The sequence below is a fragment of the Platalea leucorodia genome, assembly GCF_965183815.1.
Source record: "Platalea leucorodia genome assembly, chromosome: 4".
Taxonomy (NCBI): Eukaryota; Metazoa; Chordata; class Aves; order Pelecaniformes; family Threskiornithidae; genus Platalea; species Platalea leucorodia.
Window position 1 is genome coordinate 124,260,079 of NC_138826.1, and position 25,495 is coordinate 124,285,573.

At 47.8% G+C, this 25,495-nt stretch overlaps 1 protein-coding gene across 4 annotated transcripts in view; it reads right to left on the bottom strand.

The window, feature by feature from the left end:
- PODXL (podocalyxin like) overlaps positions 1-25,495 on the bottom strand; it is a 43,589-nt gene that overhangs the window by 14,469 nt on the left and 3,625 nt on the right. The gene's annotated exons all lie outside the window — the stretch shown is intronic.

Sequence of the window (25,495 nt, forward strand, 5' to 3'; positions counted from 1 at the left end):
GGAAAAGTAAAAACGCCAAGATAAACTTTGAACTAAGGAAACTACCCTTGGTTTCCACCCAGAACAGGTATTTGTAGAAATAAACGCTGACCAGAAACCATGAGTCATTCACTCAGGGCTTGTCTCATACCAAACTCATACCAAATGCCACATTCTGGTATCACTGTCAGGCAAAAAGCAGAGCAGAGGAGGAGGAGGAGGAAGAGAATTCAAACACAGGACTTCAAAGATATTGGAGGGCAAGACCTGCTGGTTCCCAGAAGGCACGTTTCCCTCAGATGGAATGTGCACCAACTCCCATGCAGAGCACTGCAAGTCATTCCCAAAATAATGTCCAGCCCTTGTAAGGGAGCAGTCAAGGGATGTGCGGAATGCTGTTTGTCCAGCCCCGTTATGAGGGTCTCTCACATCCCTGAAATGGCGAGGAGCCTCAGATAAATAAGGTGACATTTCTGACCATTCTGAAAGTTAGGTGCTGGAGCGTGTCCAGAGAAGGGCAACAAAGTTGGTGAAGGGTCTAGAGAACAAGTCTTACAAGGAGCAGCTGAGGGAGCTGGGCTTGTTTAGTCTGGAGAAGAGGAGGCTGAGGGGAGACCTTATTGCTCTCTGCAACTGCCTGAAAGGAGGTTGTAGCGAGGTGGGGGTCGGTCTCTTCTCCCAAGTAACAAGTGATAGGATGAGAGGAAACGGCCTCAAGCTGTGCCAGGGGAAGTTTAGGTTGGATATTAGGAAAAACTTTTTCACCGAAAGGGTGGTCAGCCATTGGCACGGGCTGCCCAGGGCAGGGGCTGAGTCCCCATCCCTGGAGGTATTTAAAAGACAGGTAGATGTGGTGCTCAAGGACATGGTTTAGTGGTGGGCTTGGCAGTGCTGGGTTAACGGTTGGATTCGATGATCTTAAGGGTCTTTTCCAACCTTAATGATTCTATGATTCTATGATTCTATATTCTTTTTGCAAGCTCAAGCTTTGTGTCTTTAATTGCTCATATTTCAACTTAGGGGTTTTTTTCCCTCCTAAACTCAGATAATTACTATAAAACCACCATAAAATAAGCACTCTCACTTAAATCCGCAGAATCAAACTGTTGAGAGTGGTGAGACACTGGAACAGGTTGCCCAGAGAAGTTGTGGATGCCCCATCCCTGGAAGTGTTCAAGGTCAGGCTGGAGGTGGCTTTGAGCAACTTTGTCTAGTGGAAGATGTCACTGCCCATGGCAGGGGGGCTGGAACAGAGGATCTTCAAAGGTCCCTTCCAACCCAAACCATTCTCTGATTCTATGAAAATTTGTACACACTGAAATTCCCAGTTGGGTGAACTGTAGAAACAATATTTATTCTACAATTCTATTTATTCTAAGAACGGGTCAACACTGGACAGAGTTTGCCAGTAAATACAAACAGCATTTACATGGACCTGCATTATTTTAATTTTAAGGATGTTCAGTTCAGCTGCCCATTGCAAATATTACCACCAATCTACAATCACATACTTGTTTAGCTGATTATTTTACTATTCTGAAAAGCCTGAGAAAGTCACATTAAAATGTTTAAAGTCAGTGTTCACTTTCAAAGGAAAACCTTAAAAAAAATCAAAGGATGCATTTAGGAAAAGGAGACGCAAGCCAGGAAAATGAAGGGCTCCCTCTGCACGTACCACGCAAATCCTTAACGCCACCACCTGAACCATGAAATTCCCATGTGTTTTTCCATGACCTTTATCCTGCATTTGTACATCACATAGAAATACTACTTTTATCATGGTTTATTTGTTTTTGAGGAGATCCATGAAGTATTTCACTGAGAGTTGACATTACCTAAGTGGGAAAAAAGCTCGATCTCCAAGCAAAGAGGGTTGTCCATTGCTCAGTTATCTCACATTATCATACATAAAGAGATCTGCAGTTGGTTTCTGAAGAATACTTCAAATTTTCAAATTATGAAGCTGTTTCTCAGTGAGGGATGCAGCTGAAGGACAGCTTGCCTCGCGAAAGATTGCAACATCCTGCAATGCTAAAATGTGGTATATTCACTACTAGACTGGATATAAAAATTTGGGTCCATTTTTCTGTTTGTAATCACTGCAGGAGCTCCGTCAATTGCCACGGAGATAACTTCCCCCCATTGCACGTGGTGACCACCAGCTCTGGGCTCTTGCCCAAATTCACCCCAAGAAAGGTTCGACCAGTTTTTCACCTTTCAGGAACCGCAGGCTGCACTGAGCCACTTCGTCTGTGGATCTGTCTGGAGTCAATACAACAGCCTGATTTTGGAGTGGGGGGTTCTTCTATTTGATGACCCTGCAGAAGAGGGCTATTTTTTTGCCCCATGAGGCACTTGTATATTATTTCCAACCCTCCAAAACAGGAGTCACACATCCAAGGTTTGATCTTTAGCTGTACCCTAATGCTGCTCTCCAGAGATCTGCTTCGTTCCTCCATGCTGGCACACTGGCAAAGTATTTTCTCTTACAGAGCCTGTTTATTAGCACTGGTTGTGCTTCAAAGATCTGATGAAAGCTTGAGCTTCTGAGATTCATACCGCTGGGGAAATCTAACCCCACCACATCAGGACACCAGGGGGGTGTGGAGGTATGTTTGAGACAGGACCTGGGGAGTGGGATTTGGCGTGGGGAGGCTGCAACACTATATTTGTGGGAAAAGAGCTTTTGTGGAGACAAGTCGTATTTCCTATAGACCAACCACTGTCTACAGGAGAAGAAGAGGTAAGGAAGCAAAACATAGGCACAGGCACCTAGCAGATGAAACCCAGGTGCAAAAGATAGGAGGGAGTTTTCATCCAGTTAGCCACAAAATGGGTCTATCCCATAAACAGGGCTGTAAAAGTTTGACAGGGGTTTTGACAACAAGGGAGGTTAAAAAAAAATCCTCTCAAGGTAGAAACAATACACAAGAGACGCAAATAAAGAAAGGGTCAGAAGGAAGGTGGAGGAAATCCCTCGCTGCTCTTGCTTCCTTTTCATGCTCCAGCCCCATCCCAGAGAGGCAGGAAGCAAACATGCACCAAAGGAGAGGTAGAAAAGACAATTCAATTCAACTCGGTCCAAAAGAGAAAGGGGCAGGCCCACGCTTTGGCTCTGGGCCAGCCCCGGTGGCCAGCTGGGACCCCGCGAGCCAAGAAACTGGCATCCCTGCCCCAGCGCTTCCCCGTCCCACCCTGGGGAGCTGCAGCTACATTTTTACCACTTTTAGCAAAAACTGGGAGAAAAAGCCCAAAGCAAGGGGTTGCTCTGCTGATGGAGAACGCTGGTGTGATCCTCCAGGCTTGCCCTGGCTGGGGTGGTAGTAGGGCCTCTTTCAACAGACACAGGGTGACACAGTCCAAAAAAGCAACTGGGAGAAGAACCAAGACTCAAGGTGATGCCCACAAAGCTTACTAGTATTTTATCTTTCCACATGTCTGCAGCCACTCTTAGCGCTCCTCTCCTGCGAAGGTCAAGAGATGTTAAAAGATCAATTTATTCTTCCTCATTAAGCCTGGACCAGTGATTTAAGTGGGCTCAAAGCAACTTGAGGAGCCAGCACACTCCTGCTTGGAAGCGGTGAGCCACCATGCAGGGGGATGGATGCATTCAACAGATGCTGACCACGTGGGCAGGTAGGACACTATCCATCCTACCACATGGGCCTGGCTGAGGTCAGGTGATGCTAAGTGCCACAGAGGTAGAAATCACTCTCCTTTGTGGGTAGTGACCTTCATCCCTTTGGCAAAAGGCAACACAAATGATATATGAGCCAGAAAGTACTTCACCACACTGTTCCCTCCCTACAAACCAGCTCCTGCTGTAGCGGGCTGGATGGGAGCACTGGGAAGCCCTTTGCAAAAGATCTCCCATCCTAAGCTTGATCTGAAGGTGACGTTTCTTTAACAGCCTCCACCCCAGCTCAGCTGGGCTGCTACCAAATTTTCTCATTCCCCCTTTCTTGTCCCACAGCTTGCTTGTCTCAAAGCAGACTGTTTTGAAGAATTATTGTTGCTGGCTGAAATGCAATGGCTGTGGTGAGGAGCAGCCACGGAGATGGCCACGGGAAGAGGAAATCCAGACAGGGTGCAAACTTGACACTCTTCAAGACAACGTGCACCACCATGGCCGGACCCACAACATACCAGCAGAGAGCAGCCGTGGCTACGGCTGGGTGAGATCCTCCTTCCATGGAGGATCAGCACCCTGTCCATACCCACACTTGTCCGGCAGATTTTTGGGCACCCATCTGTCAGCGAAATTTACCTTCTCTCTCCAGTCACATTAAATTAAGCTGATTTCTCACCGCTGTTGCACAAGGAGCCAGATGCTGCTGCGGTCGTGGGGCTGCACACCTTTTTGCAGTTTTATTGCTCTGGGCTTAATATTAGTCGTTTGGCCAGGGTCTCTGTCTCACTGCAGCATTGGGAAAAAATGTATTTTATTCAGACTAGGGAAAAACAAATTGCATTTTTTTGGTGTCTTGCAGGTTCACCACCCACAGAATATGCAAACTCATTGCTCTCATTTTCATAAGCCTAGCCAATACTTAATTCCAAAGCAGAAACAAATACAGAACAAGCAGTGAGAGCACTGCAAGCCCCGGAGTCACCGCTTTCCTTCCACATGTGCTATATCTCTCTCAAACGCCAGACAACTATTTTTTTATCTCTTCCTCCCTAACTGGCCACCCGTGCCAAATCTTGGTGGCGGACCTGGGGGTAATAACTGGTAATGAGCCCCTGTTTGCCTGGGCTGGTAGCCAGTATTGCCTGACGACTGTCCCCCACAGAAGAAATGAAAAAGACCTTGTCGAAGGAGGAGAAAACCCCTGTAACCACAGACTGGCGGTAATAACAACCAGGCAGGACAGGATTATGTTTGGTGCCCCTTTAGCATGAAAATTACTCACAAAAGATACAGTACGTCCATTCGCAGGAAACAAATGACCCTTTCATGCTGTGAGCCCCAGAGAGAAAAGGATTTAACGCATGCTATGAGAGAGAAGGAGGATGGAGGAGAGGTCCTCTAAGCTATCTCTCCCCTTACCAGGAGGAAATCCTTTCCAAAAGAAAGTTCACTTGAATTTCAGCCACAGTCCCTCACCCTGTTTTCCAGAAGGCAGAAAAAACTACCTGCCCATGACTTTCCTGGCTGCATTTTGGCAGGGCAAGGCCACTTATTTGATTTCACTTTTTGACCGTCGTCAATTCCTCATTTTAAGGAAAATGAGAATAATATAGCAGCTACTGGTGTATTTTGACAGCACTGGTTGCAGTGAGTCTAATGCTTTGGTCTGCAACTCTCCTCTCACACGCATCACTTCGAAAACCCCAAACCCTTGCACTTCTGTGCTGGGTGCGGGGTAGATCCGCAGGAGGAGAGTGCAAACCCTCCACGCACGCATCCGTGCGCACGGCAGCCAAACAGCCCGGAGGAAATGAGTCTGCTGCAAAAACATGATTTAATTTCCGGATATGCGTATCCTATGACCGTGCCTGCCATACGGTGTCTCCACGATGGGGACAACCCCGGAGGGGAGAGAACTTTCCCTTATTGCTAGCTATCAAGATGAGTTTGTTCGGCCCCCAGTGAGCAGTATTTGGGAGGCTGGAGGTGCCACTGTCAGTCCCTGCTGCTGTGGGCGCTCCTGGACAGGGCTGGTGTGGGAGTGCTCTGGTCAGGAGCTGTTGGGATGTGAAAAACCACCCAAAATGGAAAAGGAAAGGCATACTGGCTTGTGCCAATGCAGCTCCTTGCAACATCAGTGGAGGGCCACAATATTCAGCCGCTGTTCACCACCACTAACCATGCCATGAAGTGATGCTCTGGTTGTAACCTCGTTGCAGTAGATGTGTGGTATTTTCCGGGCTGGGGAAGATGCTTGGGGGGAGTAGCTTGTTTGGAAAGGTCATGGCTTGGAGCACAAAAAGAGAAGCAAACTGGCACAAAATGCAAAGCGAAAGGACACGTCCTGTCCCTGCTACCATCAGCCCACCCGAAGCCATCACCTCTCCATGCAGCTCCTCTGATTAATTCCCTGCCCAACAGCTTCCCGCTTCCTACTTTGGTAAAGCCCCCCCCCCCCCCGCTTATTGAAACAGCTCAGATTGGCTGAAAATCTATTAATAGTGAGAAAAGGAAACCCAAAAGAATAACTTAGGAAATGGTGGGTGACACACCCCACGCCGGCGGGCTGAGCCCAGCTTGGAGCCTTACGCCAGCCAGCTCCTGCTCCTCCCAAGGTGGGATGAGAAAGCTAAGGAGCCCGAGCAACCCAGGGAAGGGGAAGGGATGTGAGCCAGGCCTGAGGAAGTTCATATTTGCCTCCTCTTTTTTGCAGCCTTTCCTGATTAAACAGGGGCAATGGGTTGAGTTTATCAAAGGGAAAGCAGGGGCTGAGGCTCCAAGGGTGGCCTTTGCTAGGGGTAAGCACGTGCCAAAGCAAGTGAAGAGGCTCCTGGTCTTTTTGCATCGCAAGAGGCTCCTGGGCAAAAGGAGGGTTTTATCCACCCTCTGCAACGCAGCCGTGTCTGAGCTGGAGCAGAGACCAGTCGCTGCAGAGGACAGGAAATTTGTCACCTCCTTTTAAAACTGTGAGAGCGATTGGCAGAATATCACAGAACGGCATTATTTATCCTGGACTTAAGCTGGGCTACCAGCGCAAATGGTTACCTCACAGGGTTTTTAAAGTTTGCCTGTGTAGAGGCTTTCTCCCTTCCATCTGCTTAGGGAAAGATGGGCTCCAAACAGCACCATCCTCCCTAGCTAGCTGCTGAGATTTTGGTGAGGGATGTGGGATGAAGATGCTGTTAGCATGCACGCCACCCTTCGCCTTTGCAAAGAGGCACTCTCCACGTGAGAAGATATGCTTCCAAACTGGCATCACCCAACCCCTTTGCTGCCAGTCTCACCATCAACATTATGAAATGGTTTCACCCAGGCCAAAGACCAACTTGCCTTCCCGGGTGGGAAGATGGGGAAAGGTCCAACAGCCACTGCCAGAGCATTTTCAGACTCTAATCCATCAGTCCAATTATCCAATGCAGGGATGTCTGTCTTCTGCAAAACCCTGCCAGAATAAAAACTGCTGCAGAACAGTCTTCATAGAATTGCTCTGCAAAATATTAAAGACAAGACCTAATGGCTGGATCTAATTAGTGCCACGGTATCACGCGGGAAGGAAACAAGTATGTCTGGACTCTGACTTAAAGCCACGGGCTTGTTGTTAGCAGGGAACCTCCTTTACCTCGCTGTGAAAAGGCTCTATTGAAAAGACCTTCAGATTGGTGCTGATTAGATCTTGTATGCAAGTGACAGAGAAATCAAGGTGATAATACTGACAAGTGTCATCTTCTTTGCTGTCAAATGAAATGAACCTGCAGCCGCAGCCTCTGTCCTGAAGGACTTACCCAATAAGCCCTTACTGGCTGGACATGGAGGGGAAAAATGGATGTGCTTCAAGCCCTGAGGGGTTTTGCTCCATCTCCAGATGGAGAGGAGCATCCAGGGCTTCCTCCTGCATTGCTGCACTGCCAGCCTGGACATAAGCCTCGGCTGGAGATTTGGGGCACGTCCCTGCAGCACCTTAGCATCATCCTGAGGACTCATCAGTCTGCAGGATTTTGCAGTCACTCACATCCCTACAGTAGCCAAAAGCCTTTCTGCTTTAATTCAGACCTGGGAAAATTTTAAGTTGTCCTTATTTTTACCCAGTGGAAGTAACCCTGAAGCTCAGAGAGCAGGACTTGAACCAAACCGCATGCAAGCTTTGGGCTCTTCGTCCCTCCTGTTAGATCTGCCTCGCTTTATTTTATTCACATGGGAGCCTTTAAACCTCCTTGGGTTTGACCAAGAAACCCATCTGCAGCCTGAGATGCCTTTGCTGCCACGACTGCAACACATGTCCCCAAAATCCAGGTTCTGATGAACTGGCATTTTCTGATGAGAAACCTGCTTCATTAACAAATTCCCCATCAGCTCTTTCTCCAAGTGTTTGAGCCAGCTCAGCTTGTCTGCTGTTTCATTTGGAAGTGTGACAATATTAAAAATAATCATCCCAAGGCACGTCTCCCCACTTGGACACACTCCTCTTCCCCTGCAGCCCTCACACATCTCCTCCTCGCTCCCTTGGTCCCTCTAAACACCACATTTGGGGAGGCAGAAATGGGTTCATTTGCTGTACTAATTAATGACCAGACAGTGGGTTTGAGGGGGCAGAAGTATCTCAGCACTCCTCACTCCCATCTTCTCAAAAACATTGTCATTGAGTTGTCTTCCATGCCATGCTTGGACCTCTCCTGAATTTCTCCTCGAAGACTGGCTATTGCCAGAAAATTGTGATCAGAGGCATCTTTCACCCAAATGGACCCAACTGGTCCATCCCTGGCAATGCTCCATCCCATGGCCAGCTCCAGCCAGAGGCGAGGGATTCCAGTGGTGGGAGGAAGCACCAGTCCAGCCTCTCTTATGGATAAACATAGGGCACCCTACTTAGGGTTGCGTCTCCACGACTCTTCCCGTTGAAAGTTGGTAGCTATCTAAGAAGTGAAGGAAAAGACAAAAAAATAATCGAAAGCAGACAGGAAGACCAATGTGGAAAACTAAGGCTCTGAAATCCTTCACACGAGGTTGTCAAGGAGGCAAATAAACAGACACATACGCACACCTCTGTCCACACCACCCCCAGACATTTTTCATCACCGAGCCTGGAAACATCCTCTTTCCACTGGGGGCTGATGGGATTTATAAGGGACCCGGCTCCAGCCCTGCACCTTTCCCAGGCTGCAAAATGAACCGGGGACTCTGCAGCCCGAACAGAAATGTCCCATTGTGCAGGAAACGGTAGCAGAGCTGCTGGAGCGGAAACGTGGGGAGCATGAGCCAAAAAAGCCGCACGTCCCAGCCCAACCAGACCCTCCAAAGCACAGAGCGTAGCCACGCTCCTGCCGTTCTCCTGCCTCCTTTATGCCCTTAGCGTGGAGTTATCCCCTGATGACCTTGTTGCTTCAAAGCAAGATTTGTGGCAGTACAGCCTATTCCCGTATCAAGCGGACATCAATCTCCCATTGACTGAAGGACATGATGTCTGGTACATTTAGTACTGAGACCCCTCTATTTCGGCAAAAGTCACCCCGGGACTTTGGAAGAAACTCAAGGTTTACACTGAGTAATGGGCCACAAAAGTCACTCTGCAGTAAGGTAAAACCCAGCTACCTTTGCCCCTAAACAGCGGCTGTGAATCAAAATGACCCTGAAAATCACAGGAATGCCATAATACCACATGACTTTGTTATACACCGAACATTTGGCATTCTTCTTGTATAACTTCGATGTTGTAAGTCTTTAAGATACTCTTTCAGGCTTTTGTCTGTGAACATGAGTGCTAAAAAAGCCTGATTTTTAAAAAAAGTAAATAGATTAAAAGCCTAGATTTGTCTGAACTTGGAGAGGAATCTCAGGTCCACAGGGAGGACCGAGACACTAAGACTACCAGATTGGCAATGCCACCTTGACTCCATGAAGGGACTGCCCAGCTTCACCACCTCTCTTCAGCAAGGGTTGAAGGCTGGCCCATGAATTGACTTCAGCAGTAAGGACCTATGAAGCTGGCAGCAAGGTGGTGGGAAGGAGACCTTCAGGGAAGCCAACGTTATGAGCTGCTTGGCCAAAGCCACCGGTTTGCTCTTGAGGGCTGAACTGTCACAACACAGCTGCCCCCCTCCTGGAGACCTGATCTCCTTTCTCCAGCCCAGAGCTGCCACTTGGTGCATGGGGACAACTCGGGGCACAGATTTATTCATCAAGACAGAGCAGAAGTTCCTTCTCCTGCTTTTCACCCCAGAAAGATGAATCATCCCTTGCTGGCTTTTCCTGGAGGACTACTCCAGACAACTTGAGAAGGAGTGAGGACATAAGCCCCTGAGGCAGGAATGATTTTTATTCAGCCTGATGGCTTGTCTACAGAGAGGTACTCAAGAAAATTAATCTGAAATTAAAAGAAGGTATGATTTCAGAGTGGATTAGTCAAAGTGCACACAACCCACCAGGTGGCCACTCTTGTTCGGCTTTAAATCAACCCTCATTTCATTTAGCCAAAATGAAGTAGGTTAAATCAAATTAAAGTCTCTTTAGCTCTGAAAGCCGACAAGGGGGAGGTGATGCAGTTTAAGAAAGTTAATTCAGGAGAAATCTGGTGATGGTCCCCACATAAACAAGCCCTGAAATGTCGCATTCAGCACTGACACTGACCAACCATCAGAGATGGGGCACACCTGCCTCCCCAGCTGAGGTTGGCCTTTCCTGATTCCTGGACATGGAAACCTCTGATTAATGTCAGATTTGATGTCACATCAGCAGGTCTTGCTATTTGCTCAGATTTTGTCATGGAAAAAGGCAGGACAATAAGAAGACAGCAGACAGACCACACCACAGGACTGGGGAGCAGGCAGTGGGGTCCATCCACTGTCTACTGTCTTCTAGGACAGGATAGGCAAGTGGACAGAGAGGTGAGGTGGGCTTGCCTATCCACAGCAAGAAGCAGCCTCGCTGGGTGGCACAGGGAGACCAAATTCATCACCTTGCCCTCCTCTCCACCTGGCTGGTTTCATATTTGGGTTCATACTGAGCAATGTGGGGAAGGAGTTGGCCCTGAGCTACTCATCCTGCTGGCTGAATCTCTGCCAGCTGGCCAGCACCGGGGAAGAGCTGTCACATCTAATGTCACTCAAGTTAGGCGCCGTGCATTGGTGATGTGTCTAGACTCTATCCATGAGAGATGAGGGCCACAAGGGTCTCTCAAAGGGACAAATGAGCAGGTCTCCTGTGGGTAGGTTTTGCAGCCAAAAAATCCCCGCTTTTTGTAAGAATCACATTAACTCTTGCAATAAGGAAGGGGAGTGGAGGAAATATGCCCCTTCTTGTGGCAGGGGCTCTTCCTAAATGGAGAGAATCAACCCCAAACCCAAATAGGGACTATTGCCTTCTTTGGGACCTCATAGCCCAACAAAGCCAGACCACAGAGGGGCATTAAAGCTGGCATTAGCAGAAGGGATCTAATGACCAAACTTGTGCCATCAAAAATTGAGGATGCCAGCCTCAGCTGGAGGCTGACCCTTGCTGGAGGCCTGGCACGGAGGACGTCCAAGTTGCAGCCCTAAGGGGCAGAAAACAAGAGGAGAGACTCCAAGCCTAAAGCAATAAGGAGACCTCAGCCTGGTCACAGGCAGCTCCGGTGCAAGGGGAAATGAAATGGAGATGGGTGACTGGAAGGTCAGTTTGTGCTGGCACACAGCACTGCTGTGGCATTGCGAACCGTTGTCCCCCTGCTTCTTGCACCTCCCTTTCCTCCCCACCTCCCCCGAAGATTTACAGCAGGAATTGCCCTCCTGCAACAGCCTCTGCCTGCTCCTGCCACGGAAAAGTGATGGCGAGGAGGCGATAAGACCCAAAGCCTCACCCTCCTTTGTGTGCCCAGCACCTTTGATGAGTCACCAGTCAGCCCAAATTTACGCCCTCCAGCCAGCAACTTTATTTTTAACCTTTTCGGGGTCGTGAGTCACATGGCCTCCACCAGTCCATCGGTGCATCGCCCACGACCAAGCCAGGGTGGACCGAAAGACGACGAGCTGAACACGTCTTAGACTGGATGATCCTTATGGGTCCCTTCCAACTTAAGATATTCTATGATTCTGTGCTCTTTGGTCCATCAAGACTCAAAGGTGCTGTGATGTGAAGTGGATAAAGACACAAGTGATGCCAAGTGACGTAGGAGCCACCTCCAAGAGGCACTGGTGACCTCCTCAAGTATCGCATCTTCTCTAAGTAAAATATTGGGTGATTCCTTGTTAAACGCCCACTCCCCAGTGCCATCTGCTTTGCTGCTCATTCAGGCTATGCTGGAAACAGGTTCCTCTGCTGGCACATCTGGGACACCTGCAAACCTTCACTGACATAAAAGCTGCCACCACACACCCCTCACCCCGTGTTTTTGCAGAAGAGCCAAGCTGGATGGCAGGATCCATTCCTCTGCCGCGATCAGTCCCCCATGACCTTGGCTAGCCGAGGTTACCGAGCCAGAAGCCCAGAGATTTCCTGTTAATGCCTCAAGGAGGGCTCCGCATTTCCTTGGGATCCTTTGTGTGTCGGTGCTATTTTGGATCCCACCTTTTTTACTTCAGCTCCCCACCCACACCTCCCTCAGGGTGGGGTCTTCCCGGATAATTCGGAGCTCTATATATACACATGCATATACGTATGCACCTACATATATTTAAATAGCTGTGCATGCGAGTTGAACCTTCGGGCATTGACTGGACACGGCGGACTTGGCAGGAGGCTCGGTGCTATTCTTTAGGTGGGGAGAGCCTAGGAAGGGAAGGACACAGCTAACCCTCCCTCCTATTCAAAACTATTTAAAGACTGTCTGGCACAGAGTTTCTTTCCCACCAAATGGCTCCAGTGACGATCTGGCTTTACAGGCTGTGTAATCTGATCAACTTCTATTGTTGGCAAATTCATAATTGCCTCATTATTTAACTCTCCTGAAACAGATGGTTTTACAGAAAAAGAATATCCATTTTAAAACTTTCTTTTTGTTTTATTTTGTTTTTCAAGAGCACTGGGACTCAGTTTCCATTTGAAGAACTTTTGTTCTTCAACAGCTCCTGCTCTTCCGCTCCTTAAAATAACACACATGATCACAGGAATCACTGATGAAAGGCACAAACGGCGAGAGATGATCTTTTCCAGTGCTGCCCTAGTGTAGCATTCTCCAGCACAGCATATTTATTACCCAGTGGCCTCTTATATGTATCCGTAAGCAGCACAAGTAGAGGAGCCTTACCTATTTCCCCCTCCAGAGAGGAAGGATGCTCTTGGAAGGTCTATGCGCTGGCTCACATCCTCGCTCAGCCACAACCCTCTGAAACAACCCTGGTTACGTTTCTTAACCTCTCCCTGCCTCAATTTCCCCCGTCTCTACATGCAAGAGCGGATAGATTTCAGATAGAGGAGCTGTCTTCATTTATGGGCTAGTCCAGCACCTTGCTAACCGGGGCCCCAACCTTGGTTGGGTGCCAGAGCAATACAAATAATTACTAATAGTAATCCCCATGGGAGTCTATTACATTATGGTTCAACTTCCTCACAAACAATTGCTCCTCTTCCTTGCTTTGTATGTTCTTCAAAAGAAGCGGCTGCTGTGCTTAAGGGCTGGGACACCAGCCGTGGTAAACATACACCCAGCGTTCCTGCTCAGCTGGGCCTGGGCAGCAAAAAGAAGATCAATCTGATTTTAAGACAATCACATTGTGGGCAGGAAAAAAATTGAGAGTTTAATGGAAATGGCAACCTAGTGGCACGAAAGAGCATTTATCCTGAGAAGTCCCTTAGGGCATATTTATTCACTATTTACAGGATGATCTTATTCAGAATAGCAATAAGAGCAAGAAATGTGGAGAGCAGAACTGCCCACTGGTCTCAGGGCTCAAACCATCTTCATTCAGAGAGTGGGGAAGGTCCCGGCACTGCAGGAGCATTCAGCTGAAGGAAGCAGAGATTTACTGTGGACACATAGCTTGCCAGTACTTGGACATTTCCTTGCTTTCTGCTTATGTTGAGGGGCACCCTGCCTACACCACCCAAAAGGTGCATAAAGGGAAAGATGTCCCATAAGTGGGCAGAAAAATGCCCCCGGTCCACAGCCAGTCCTGGGCTGAAGCTGGCCCAGCCACTGGGTGTGTGGGCCAGGCAAATTGTCCTTGTAGGGTATACAGAGTATAGGAGCACCCCAATGCCATAGGTTTAGGTGCAATATCAAACTCTTATGGGAGCTGGGAACCCAAAATATCAAGTGTCCAACAGCAGGTTCGATGGCAATGCAGAGAGGCCATCCCAAAGTGGTTTGAGCTGGGTCACATTGGAGCAGAGAGGGCTTTAGGTGGGCTCTCTTGAGGTCCTTGGGTCGTCATTCAAGCAGTTAGCTTGCTCTGAAACACATGGTGGCACATCTCTGAGGAGGTTTTTCCACTGCCAGGACCAGGAATTTAGGCCTATGCAGCAAGTAGCAAGGTGGAGAAGGAAGAAGGGACTCGCTTATTAGTCGGCCAACTGGCCTGACTTAATGCTGACGAAGAACAATGCACATTTTGGTCACCCCTTCCAAGATGGAGTCTGCAACGGCTTTAATTAGTCAATTAAATGTGGCTTTGTCACAGGAGATGAGACACAACCGGGACCAGCCAGCTGGGTTCTTGGCTGTTGAATGACATTGTCTTTCCAGCCCAATGACCTCATTGTTATGACTCAATAGGGGAACAATGTTGTCCACCCAGCAGCCCAGCAAGGAGTGGGATTCCTGCGTGGTTACAGCTGAGCAGAAGAGCATGGGAAGTTGTGGGATGTCGCCGGGTCGGGGATGCAGCCCTTTGCACTCAGTGCAAGCAGGCTGCGGTAGGTTTTAATGGCATGGTTGAGTGCTGAGAAATTCCAGCAAAAAAATATAATAATATATAATACAAATATAGCATTCAATGGTGATCATATTCAACTCTCCAAAAACTCAGCATCTGTTCCCTGGACAGGTAGTGGGTTTGAGCATGAAGAGACTCACTGGGTAGGGAGGAAAATGCTAAATGGTATGTAATGGAAAGGAAAGCTTGCAGCACTTACAACCCAGGTGATCTGGATGGAAAAAAAAAACCCTGTCCGTGTCAACCTTTTGAGCTCAGGGCTTCACTGACATCTCCCTGCCACCAAAACCCTTCTCTCCAGGGCAGTGTCTGGCGGTCGTGCCGCAGGGCAGGCCATGGCAGGGCAAGGGAAGGGAAGGGAGCAAAGGAAGCAGGAAGGAAGAAGGAGCTGCATCCCCTCCCTGCTGTTAATCATTCTCCTTTCTCCTAAGAAAGGCCGGCAGGTCTACAAACCTCACACTGGGCTCCCACCTTGGAAGGGACCCAGAGAGGTGACCAGCAGCTCTGGGTGAAGGAGGGGAACGCTGGGCTGAGCTTCGCGATAATATCCAAATTACTCTGCTCCTGGGATGGCAGAGACTGGATCCCGCTTTTGGCTCAGCAGTGAAACTCTGGCACATCAGCTTGGATATTTCCTTTAGAAAACTGAGCTGGAGTGGCAGTGGAGTTGGAGACGGGAGGAGAGGGTAGGGACTGTGGGTCAGGTCCATGATGGGACCCGCAGAAAGCCATTAGCAGAGCAGAGGAGAGTGAGGGACAGGGCACTGAACTGGGATTCAGTGGGTGCTGCCGGTTGTAATCCTGGAGCTGGGGGGGGTAGGTACAGGGAGGGCGAGGGAGAGCAAATGCAGCCCCACGTTGGGGATGTGCTACACTGGTGAAGGCTGCAGCTATGTGAACATCTCTCTCATGTTTGCAAGTGATCACTGCCAAATCAAAGCATGGCTTTGCTGCAAAAACTACCCTGTTCTATGAGATACCAAAAACCCAACATCCGTGATTATAGAAAGGCAGAAGAGACAACTGAAAAATCCCTACGCAGACTTCAAATCCACATTCGGAGAAGCACCATCAGATGTGCACAAAGACCCTCCTGTTACCCTGAACCCGATCTCATCGAGATGTCTCTGAAAATTATTATCTGGGCAAAATGCTCCTTCACTCCAGTCAGGGCAGCTCTCAGAAATCAAGCCCTGAGGCTGCTGACCGTGGAGGCAAGAAAGAGCTGAGGCATCAAAAGCGAATAGTGACTTTTAGCAATGCTTATTGATAACTCTCATTAAATGATTGTTGTATTATTGCTTTAAATAATTAATAACTAGCAAGCCTATCTACTCCAGACAGTGCTCTCTGGTGCAAGCGTGATCCTGGTCCCTGTGAGCCAGGACATCTCTGCCTGTCCATCACCGGTTCCTTCCAGTACCCAGACCTCTCTATGTGGGCCACAGTGTCATGGATGAGAGGCTGAAATGCTCGAATGATGCAAAACAACAGAGCCAGGTCCTTTGCCCAGCAAGCTTCTGCACAGCACAGCGGCCAGAGAAATAGGGCACACATGCTGGAAGCCAGGCATTGCATTTTGAGACTATGGATGCAGCAGATGGCCAAGTCCTGCTGCAGGATTTGAACCAGCTCTCCCAAAGGGGAGCAGAACCGTGTTGGAAAAAAGCAAGAAGTGGAGCAAATCCTCATCTTGCAAACAGCCCAGACGCATGGAGGGCCAAACGCACCTGCAGTGGCGATCAGTTACAGCACCAGGACGTTCAGCACCGTGCTGCTGCATGCACACACAGACTCTCACCCCTGGGAGGCTGGCTCAAATCCTGATCCAACCAGATCCAAAAGCTGCTATTTATCGCTACGAAACAAATGCATTATTCCTAACCTATATTATCAAGGAGAGGGCTCCTCCTTTCCCCACTCTTGGTAGTTTCATGGCAACAGCCATGGATTGAACAGGGCTGGGACAATTTGTAACCCTTTGACTTTGGGAAGTCCTGAGAGGTCCAGGTGGCAGCAAGTTGCTGTAACAAGCCATTCCCTGCCTTTTGGGGGGAGAAATATGGGAAATCTGCCCACAGGCACCTCGCACACATCTGTCCACTTCAGTGAAGAGCAGTCTTGTTGCTTAAAACAGGAGCTGAGAGATCTGAGGGTCTTTCTCTGCCTCTACAAAACAAATTCCTGTGGCAGGAATACCTTTACCTACTTCAGAGGCAGGCTGTGAGCATCTGCTCTTGTCAGATTTGGGCAGAGGCAAAATCTTATTAACCCTTGCTCTCTCCTATCCCTTGATGGGGTGCGTGCCTCTGCTCAGACTGAGCTGAAATCCTTGCAGAAATAGCTCACAGGATGCACTTTTCTTACTCTTCCCTTCCCCAAGCTCCCCACTGTGATAAGCATCAGCCTTCAGGATGGAAGTAAATAAATAAATAAAGTACGATCCTAAGAGCGCTCTCCAAAAACCAGCTTCAAAGCCAATTCGCCTGCAGAGGTTTCCTAGCCCTGGTCCCCCTCACCCATCTGCATTATCAGCCCCTTTCTTCCAGCACCTCAGGGTACCAATTTTCCCAGTCAAGAGACAGATAAACCCCTGCCCCAAAACTGCCTCTGAGCTGGATTATAGGGAAACCCTCCCTAAAAGGCCAGCTGGGCCGTGTTCACCGGCTTGGGGCAGCCCCCGGCGCCTGCTCCCAGGGAAAGCAGCTTACATCCCTGCATGGCTGCCACCCCCCCTGGGAGAGCCCTTTCCTAATCAGATTGGAGCGGTCCCGCCAGACACGCAAAACAGTCTCACGGAAGACAAAGCAGAGAGCTGCAACCCTCAACTGCCAGCTCAAACACAAATACAGCCCTGAAATAGCCGGCATTCCTTTGGCACGGCTATCCCCCAAGTATTTCTCATCAAATCCACAAGGCACATGCAGCTTCTTCTTTTGGTGGTTTCCTGACATTTTTTTCCGGGGGAGCTTTTTGCAGGTTCTTATCAGGACTGTTAGCGGGATTTTTCTGCATGAGAGCATAGCTGAGATGCAGAGAGTTGTATGCAGCAGGACCTCAGCAACCACCACACCAGAACTTGGCTTTTGTTCTTGTCCAAAATGCACCAGCTCTCCACGGTTCCCCCCAACTTTCCCACCAGTAAGCACCATGCTGGGGCTCTGCACTGGTCCTGATGCCTATCCAGTTGTTCATGCCGTGTCCTGCAATGACAGGAGCTTCTGCACTGGCCAGGGAGTACATGTGGAGTGTCCTGCAGGAGCAGGAGCTGCTGACGGGGCTGAGGCATGTTTCTTCCATCAGAGATGCTGATGAGACGCCGTAATCTCCGTTTCTAATGTGATCAAGGGAAGGACAGACCTACTCCCTCGCGGGTTGGCTGTGCCACCAAAATCCCTTTAAAACCCCCAAAACTTCACCCTGTGCAGCTGTCAACTACCTATGGCCAGGCTTCATAGGTGGAAGCACAAAAGAGATGGATTTTTTTTTTAAACAAAAAACCCAGCTCTTTCTTTTATCAGCCCATCAGTTTGGACTTTTGCATTTCCCGCCCTGCCCCTTCATAAAGGGCATTCGTAAAGGACCGTACAAAGTGTACGTTGACCATGAGGTCCCCTACTTCTCTTGCTGCCAACCCAACCTTACGTGCCCACTTTTCACTGCCCCCCTCCCACCAGTCCACCCTTCTTCTTGTTGTGCCACTTCCTTTGCCCAAAGAAGAACATTTTTTTCCCAACTCGGCTGTCCTAAAGCATCACCCAGCAGCTGAACCCATGATTTAATGAGGAACACTGACATAGGGAATGTGGATGGTGATGGGTGACAAGCTTTGTGGCTTGGTTGCGCAGACCACAGTGGTGGTTATATTGGTCATCCTTGCCCTCATTAGGAATTGCTTAACACTACCCCATCTGCTATTGACCTTCTCCTGGTTGGAAAACCTCACAGAAAAAGGGGGTTTGGGTGAGATGGTAAATTATAGGCCAGACTTTGAGAACCATTCCCCAAGGCAGAGCTTCTCTGGGGCATGGCCATGCTGTGATATTGCTCCCCGCAACAGCCTAGGAGGGACTTGGCCTGATGAAACACAGAGTGAGGGCTGCAGGATCTGGCCCAGGGTCTGAATGATGTTAGTGCATGCTCCACCTTGAGCTGGGCCTAACTGCAGCATATCAGACAACTTGACCAGCCTTAACTGATGTGTTGTAGCAGAAGCAGATGTGTCCTCACCATGGAGGTGATACCCCAATTGCTGTAATGGCTACGTGCAGAGCGGTGATGGCAGGAGTGGCAATTGCAATCATCTTGATGGCAATGATTGCTCTTGGCAGCTTCCTGCCTAATTAAGATGTCCCCATTTCTTCATGGGGAGGCCCCATGAAGGGCCTCCTATGGTGAGGAGCAAAAGGCACTGCACCAGGGATGTGTCAGTTGTCAAGACTTTTTTCTTCCTTCTTTTTTTTTGCCCTGTGTTTGTTGCCTTAAACAGCAGTGTTTTATTTGTCAAGCCTGTTAGAGAAAATGCTCTCCTGTAGGATCAGCAAGGAGATACATCTAAATAGAGTGGATGAGGGGCTCCAGGCTCCACCAGACTTTGCAGAATCGTCTATTAATAGTGTTTTACTTTGGAAAGAAGAGGGGAAATTGAGTTTATCATCACTACCATCCTCCCCAGACCCCCATGACAGGCATGCAGTGTGGATGGATGGAGGTCCACCAGGATCTGCTAGGCTACATTGTTTTCCTGGACACAAGAAGGATTGCTCCAAGTTGGCCTTGTCCCATCGGGAAAAGGTGTGTGCACTGCCATGGGCCACAATCCATCGAGGCCAAATCTCCTTCTAATTTGTGAAAGGCCAAATTTTAACATCTAGCACCAAAAAGAAAATCAAATATATTGCAGCAGGACTAAACCCAACCAGGACACACACGACACTTGGGGAACTTGGATTTTCCAACACTAAATGGGACTGGATTTGGATGTGACATGAAAACTGGGCAGCCAGTTAAACGAAGCCTCATTAATTCTTGCTTTGCTTTCCTTTAATTCCTGTCTGCCCACACTATGGGCAGATATCCTGGGTATCCAGACACTAAGTGTGGGGTTCTTCTGACTTCAGTTAGATGGCCAAAAGTTAAACCTCAGCTACCCGTTTAAAGTCCCTCTGCAGATCAAGGAGAGACACATTCAGCCACTCTGTCAATAGCTAATTCTAAGCTGCAAAAACAACTGGAAACTGGCAGCTGAAAAATCAAATTGCTTCCTCTCCCATTTTGAACAGTAAAAGTGAGTTTTAAGAGAACGACTCCTGTTTATTCAAAACCCTCGAGGGACACGAAACAATTCATTTCAGTCACTAACTCCATCAAAGACTGACACTTGAGATTTGCTCAATGAATTGCTTAGCATTAAACTCAAAAGTATGTTGAAAAGTTTATGCGCTAGGTATCCAGGCCCTTGGTTACTTGATGTATCTTAAAGGAATTTTAAATGCCGTTTTGCACCTGTCAGTTTAACAGAAATTTCCTCTACAAGTGAAGAGTGATTGTCACCAATGAGCCCAAAATTAGTATTATTCAGCATTACCAAGGAAGACTTAAAAGATGCATAAATTAGAAATCAAAATAGAGCGGTGGCAGGCTATATAACTGCTTAAACAAACATGTTCATAGTGTGTCCACCTGGTTAGAAAACACAGTTGAAAGGCAAAAGTGGGCTGTAAATCTCCAAGCTTTACAATGAACGACCAAGGAGAATCAGCCCTGCTTAAGGGATATAGCTATGAATTGTAAATGAAAAACATGATTAAAATCAAATCATTCAAATTAAGACTTTCTTCTTCCATATTTTATATCACGATTAAAATTCATAATTTAAGCCACATCAATTTAAATCAAAGCATCCTGCCATAAAATGAGGTTTTGAACCCTTTGTGAGGCTTTAATGAGAAAAAAGGACGTTCTCCTGTTGAATGCAGTTAACGGGGATTTATTGGTACCATTCATGGGTAGGAACTCTCTTAGAAGCCTACAAAATTGTATAGACTGAGATTCTTGAGGGCTTTTTTTAGCTGTCTGGGAAAATTTTAAAGAAACAAAATAATTTTCTATACTAGGGTGTTGTAATAAGCTCAAAACTTACTTTTCCACAATATTCTACATGACTGTTCAGGACAGGAAAATTTATCACTTGTGCCAAAAAGGTCAGCATCTCTCATTGCTTTTTTGGCATGGGAGCTACCCCAAGGCTCGGGTGAGCATGGAGGTGATGGTGGGCTGAGATTAACTCCTGCACACTTGAAAAATGGGGTCAAGGGTTTGATTTTCGCTTGCCGGTTTTGCAGCCAGTGCGATGCTGTGTCCCATTTTGCTTATGTTTTGCCCCGGTTGTCTCTTGGCTGGGTCAGACTTTGCCGGGAGCCCCACGGCAATTGCTGGTTCATCTCATTGGCAGCACAGGCATCGCTGCCACCCAGCTTTTCATTGCCACAGGTGATTTTGGTGTTCTTATGGCATCACTTTGATCTGCCATAAATTCATGTGCCCTTTGAAAGAGGCAGTGGAGAGCACAATGCACTTCATAGCATTGTGTCAAACCAGATCAAGGGACTGATCCATCTGAAAACTAAACCAATATTAGAAGGAAAAAATAAAAAAAAAGGAAAACAAAACAAGCGGGAGTTGTTTCATGCATTTACTGCATGTTGCTACTTTCTCCACTTTGCCAAGAGAAACCCATGGGAACAAATTCTTATTTGTTTGTTCGTTATTTTTATTTGTTTAGGCTCTGAAACCAAATCAGGTCACCAGCAGCTAGAGAGTGGGAAGATGGCTGAAAAAATGCATGAATGAGAATGCTGGTTTTGGAATCGTGCAATCACAACCTGGTTTGAGGGTGGCCCTTATTAGCTGGCCTAGTACCTGGCAGAAAACTTGCTTCCCTTATCTGTGCTTTAAACATTTCTTCTATTGCTTAATAAATTAGAAATGTCCAACAAAGACAACTTTGCTTATTTAGTATATATATCTATTTATATATATACTATATATATATTCAGGACCTTGGTTACTTGATGTTATTCCAGTACAACCACTGCTAACTGGGCAGCGCAATGCATCGCTTTAACTACTCTGCTCTTTCTCATAGTCAAGGCATACAGTATCTTGATAAGCAGCATATAATAGTCACCCTGAGAGCTATCCATTTTCTGTAGGCTGCAGCAGTATCATTTAAACTTTTCCATTTTTTTCTCCCATTTGCGTACGTGGTGGAATGTCTTATCTCACCCTCCTGCCTTTAGACTCCAGGGAGGAGGAAAAAAAAAAGTGGTTTTTGCTATTAGGTTTCAAAGAAGGACTTTCTCAAATACGGTTTCTCCAAACCCTTCTGCAGACTCTTTCAAATCCCCTTTGTCAAAGTTAGAAATCGGGCATTTTCTCTTTTCCTGTATCTAGCAGAAGCCACTTAGAATAAATGTCTGACAAGGTTGCCTCCTCCTTTTTCTACAGTAGATTTAATATATCTTTAAGTACTACAGCTTAATAACTCTAAGCCAATTTCTACCTCCTCCTACAGTTAAATTTACTAAAATCAATTAAGGCTGAGACAGAAAATTTCAGCCTTTGCCATTAATAACTAAGGCCTTATTCTTCCACTGCAAAATGACCTTCCTCCTCCCTTTCACCAGTCTCATGAGCCATGTGGCATAAGAGCAAAGCCCCCTGCACACAGAGCTTGTAAGACAGAGAAAAAGCCACTGGATTAATCCATTTTTTATTAAGGATGCTAAGAATATGAGCCAGACCTCAAAGCAACGTCTAAAATGGGACTAACTCAGAAATATAAAATTACCTTTTCCATTTTGGAGGAGGTTTTAAGGCAGATCTCGTCTGTCTATTTCCAAGGTATCTGTCCTGCACCTGCCTTTAAACACAGACTTGGGTTTTAAACCCAAAGACTGTGGTGCTCTTATCCGCCTTTCCATTCTGCAGCCTTTAGGGTGTACTCCTGCCCCACCTCCAAGAAGTTCTTCCAAATCCTGAAACCCACACTTTTTTGACGTTTTTAAGTAAACACAGATATGCAACATAAGGGTTTCCAGGGGCAGATCCTGGACATTTTTCGTGTAACATCAGACCCTGGAGCATGTACAGAGACAAGCGTCTCTAGGGGCCAAATCATCCCAAGAAACATCTGAATTGCCTTCAGAAGATGCTCCTCTCTCTCTCCACTAACAGCATCTGGATTCAAGGACAACTCAGCTCCAACCTTAAACATCTTGGTTAAGTATCTGAACCTACGTGGCATTACCTTGGGTCCTTCAGTGGGAGGGAAAAGCAACTTGCCTACAATTGAAGAAGAGCTGGCAACACCGGGACCCCCAATTTTCCCTTCCTCCGCAAGGCAGCTCATCCCAGCTTGCCCAAACCAAGGCCCATTCCCTTTCTGCTGCCACCCACCCCCAGCACTACACCAAGACACGGGACCTTGGACATTACACACAAGTCGAGCCATGCAGAAAGCCAAATATCAACCCGGCATGTTGCCTTCCCGCAGCTGGTTTATTGCAAGTGTGCATCTAAAAGCACGTGCTTCAGCAGCACTGAATTCCTGTCGCCCAAAATAAAGGCTCATTCTCCTTCATTACCCCTTCTGCTCTATGCTAGGTGTTGAGGCATTACACTGAGTTAATTTTAATAAGTCATTTGCATTTTCCCTGTCTCCTTGCAATACTTTGTCACCAAACTGTCACCGGCATCTGCCGAGCGCTCCTGGCCTGTGGCCAAGCAAGCCATGAGATGTATGTTATTTACGGGACAGAAAAGGTGCCTGCAACACGCAGAGCAGCGTGCACTGCAAAGATGCAAAGATTTGCAAAGCAGCCACATTTAGTGATGAGAAAAACTTCATCAAGAAGACTTGGGACCCAATAAGCAAAATAATCAATGGAGGATATTGGTGCCTTTGGAGTTTGGAGCAACTTCACTCCATCTGTTGAAGGAGAGAGGGGTTTTTTCCTCATTAGGGTCGATGGGGCATCCTGGTATTTGCTGGTTCCCAACGGCTTTCAGCAATAGTTGGTACTGAAGGCTGACTCTGAGACACACTATGGCTAAAGTCAAGTGAATATGTTCATGCAACCCTCAAGAAGTTCACCCCAGATAACCCACCACAGAGCTTTGCACTCCCAGAAGGCAGTAACATTACTATTGGTGTTTTCCGAGACTCCCCCAGGCACTCACTATTTCTAGCACTATTTGCAATTCAAAGCCAGCAGCTAACCTGAAGCAGGCTAAGTCATCCTTGAAGGAACCCGTCCTTCTCCCTTGGCTGTGGAAGGAGGTGAGGACACTGATACCCGTCACCTGGAAGTTTAGCTAGAAGAAAAATACCACTGCATCAGCATGGCCCCAGGTGGCCACATTGTAAAGGGGTAGAAACGAGCAGTGCTCAGTCAGCAGCTCCTCCTGAATCACAGCACAGGGTCGAGCTCCAAATTTACTAGGTGTCATGGTAAAAGCCATGTAAATGTGACTTGTGACTTCTGCCCTTGCAGCATCATCAGGTTGCTTCTGGCCAGGGAAAGCTGTTGCTGCATTGCAGTCCCCTGCTCACCAGACCTTCATTGATGCTATTTGTACTGCAGCAGCCCCAGAGACCCCAACTGAGAGCATCTTCCCATCCCTGAACACTCACCGCATGGTCTTTCCAGCAAACAGCATGTAGTCTAAGCAGACACAGGCAAAATATAGAGAAACTGTGGCACAGCCAGTCCTCTAAACAGCATTTCAGCACTTCAGTTCATAGCATATCAGATACGATTTTTGTGCAATAACAAGGAAGATCATCTGTTTCTCCCCAGCTCTGTCTACCTTCTCGGACAGGGCTGTTTAGCTCAAAAGTAACATATTTTGGATATAGGCTAGTCCCAATGCTTAGGCACCTCAAAACGAGAGTTATGATATGGGCAGAACACATCCCACCAGTTTGAAGTGGATCTACATATTCCTCAAGGACCTTCAGAGCAAAACACCACGAGGCTTCAGCCCAGCTCCACAACAGACAAATACGCAATTAGAGCTGTTAAAACCTGATGAAGCTCAGATGAACTGTCCCTGTCTCTCCCAAATAACAAAGAAGCAACAGGAGAAAGCACTTCACTCGGAGGTGGGGTGGGACACCATCACACCAGGTAGTTCAGGGAAAAAGATGGGGATTTTTTTTTGGTTAAGCCCCAGTGGGACACAGAAAGGATTCTGGGGGAGATGGGTGGTGCATCCCCAAACCCCACCATGCAGTAGGACCTGCAAGACCCCCATGCAGAAGCAGGGTTGAGCTTGGTTGTCTCACACACTGCAAGAGAAAGACTTGGCGTATTTGCTTGGCAATCCCAAGACCAAAGGCACTGCTCTCTGCAACGTGGACTGTTTGGCGAAGCCCTGGGGGTTGTGGTGAAGTGAGCACAGGTAACTGGAGAACAACAAATACCAGATGACTGTGTGCATTGTTTAGAATTAACAAAAAGCAAGGTTTGGTCAGGAGCTCTCAGAAGGAAAGGGCAGGCATTGCAAGAATTCAGAAACAACATCCTTGGTGGAGATTGGCCAGTTATGGAAGAAGCTGTGCACGTAAACAGGCTTTCGACAAGGAAGTTGGCAGAAGCATGTGAAAACGCTTCACAGGGTTTGTGAGGTTTCACATGCCTGCACACGGGGAATGGACCAAACCGGGCCACCTGGATTCCTGCAAAGTTCAAACCCTCTTACGATGTTCTGCTCTCAGTGGCTGTCTGTTGGCCTGGGAGCAGGACTGAAGGTGAGACGGATACTCAGGCTCACAACCTGCACAGTTCTGCCTATGTGGTGCTCCTCATCCGCTCAGCAGCTGGGAAGGAGGAATTTCTGCACATCCATGAGTGGGTTGTTTGCCATGTGCTTAGTCCTCCTATTGCTTGGACCACCTGGAGATGTAGCTACTGAAGGCACCTGGGCTTGAGGCTTGAGCCCCCATAGCCCAGAGCAGGTCAGCTGGATGTTATGGCAG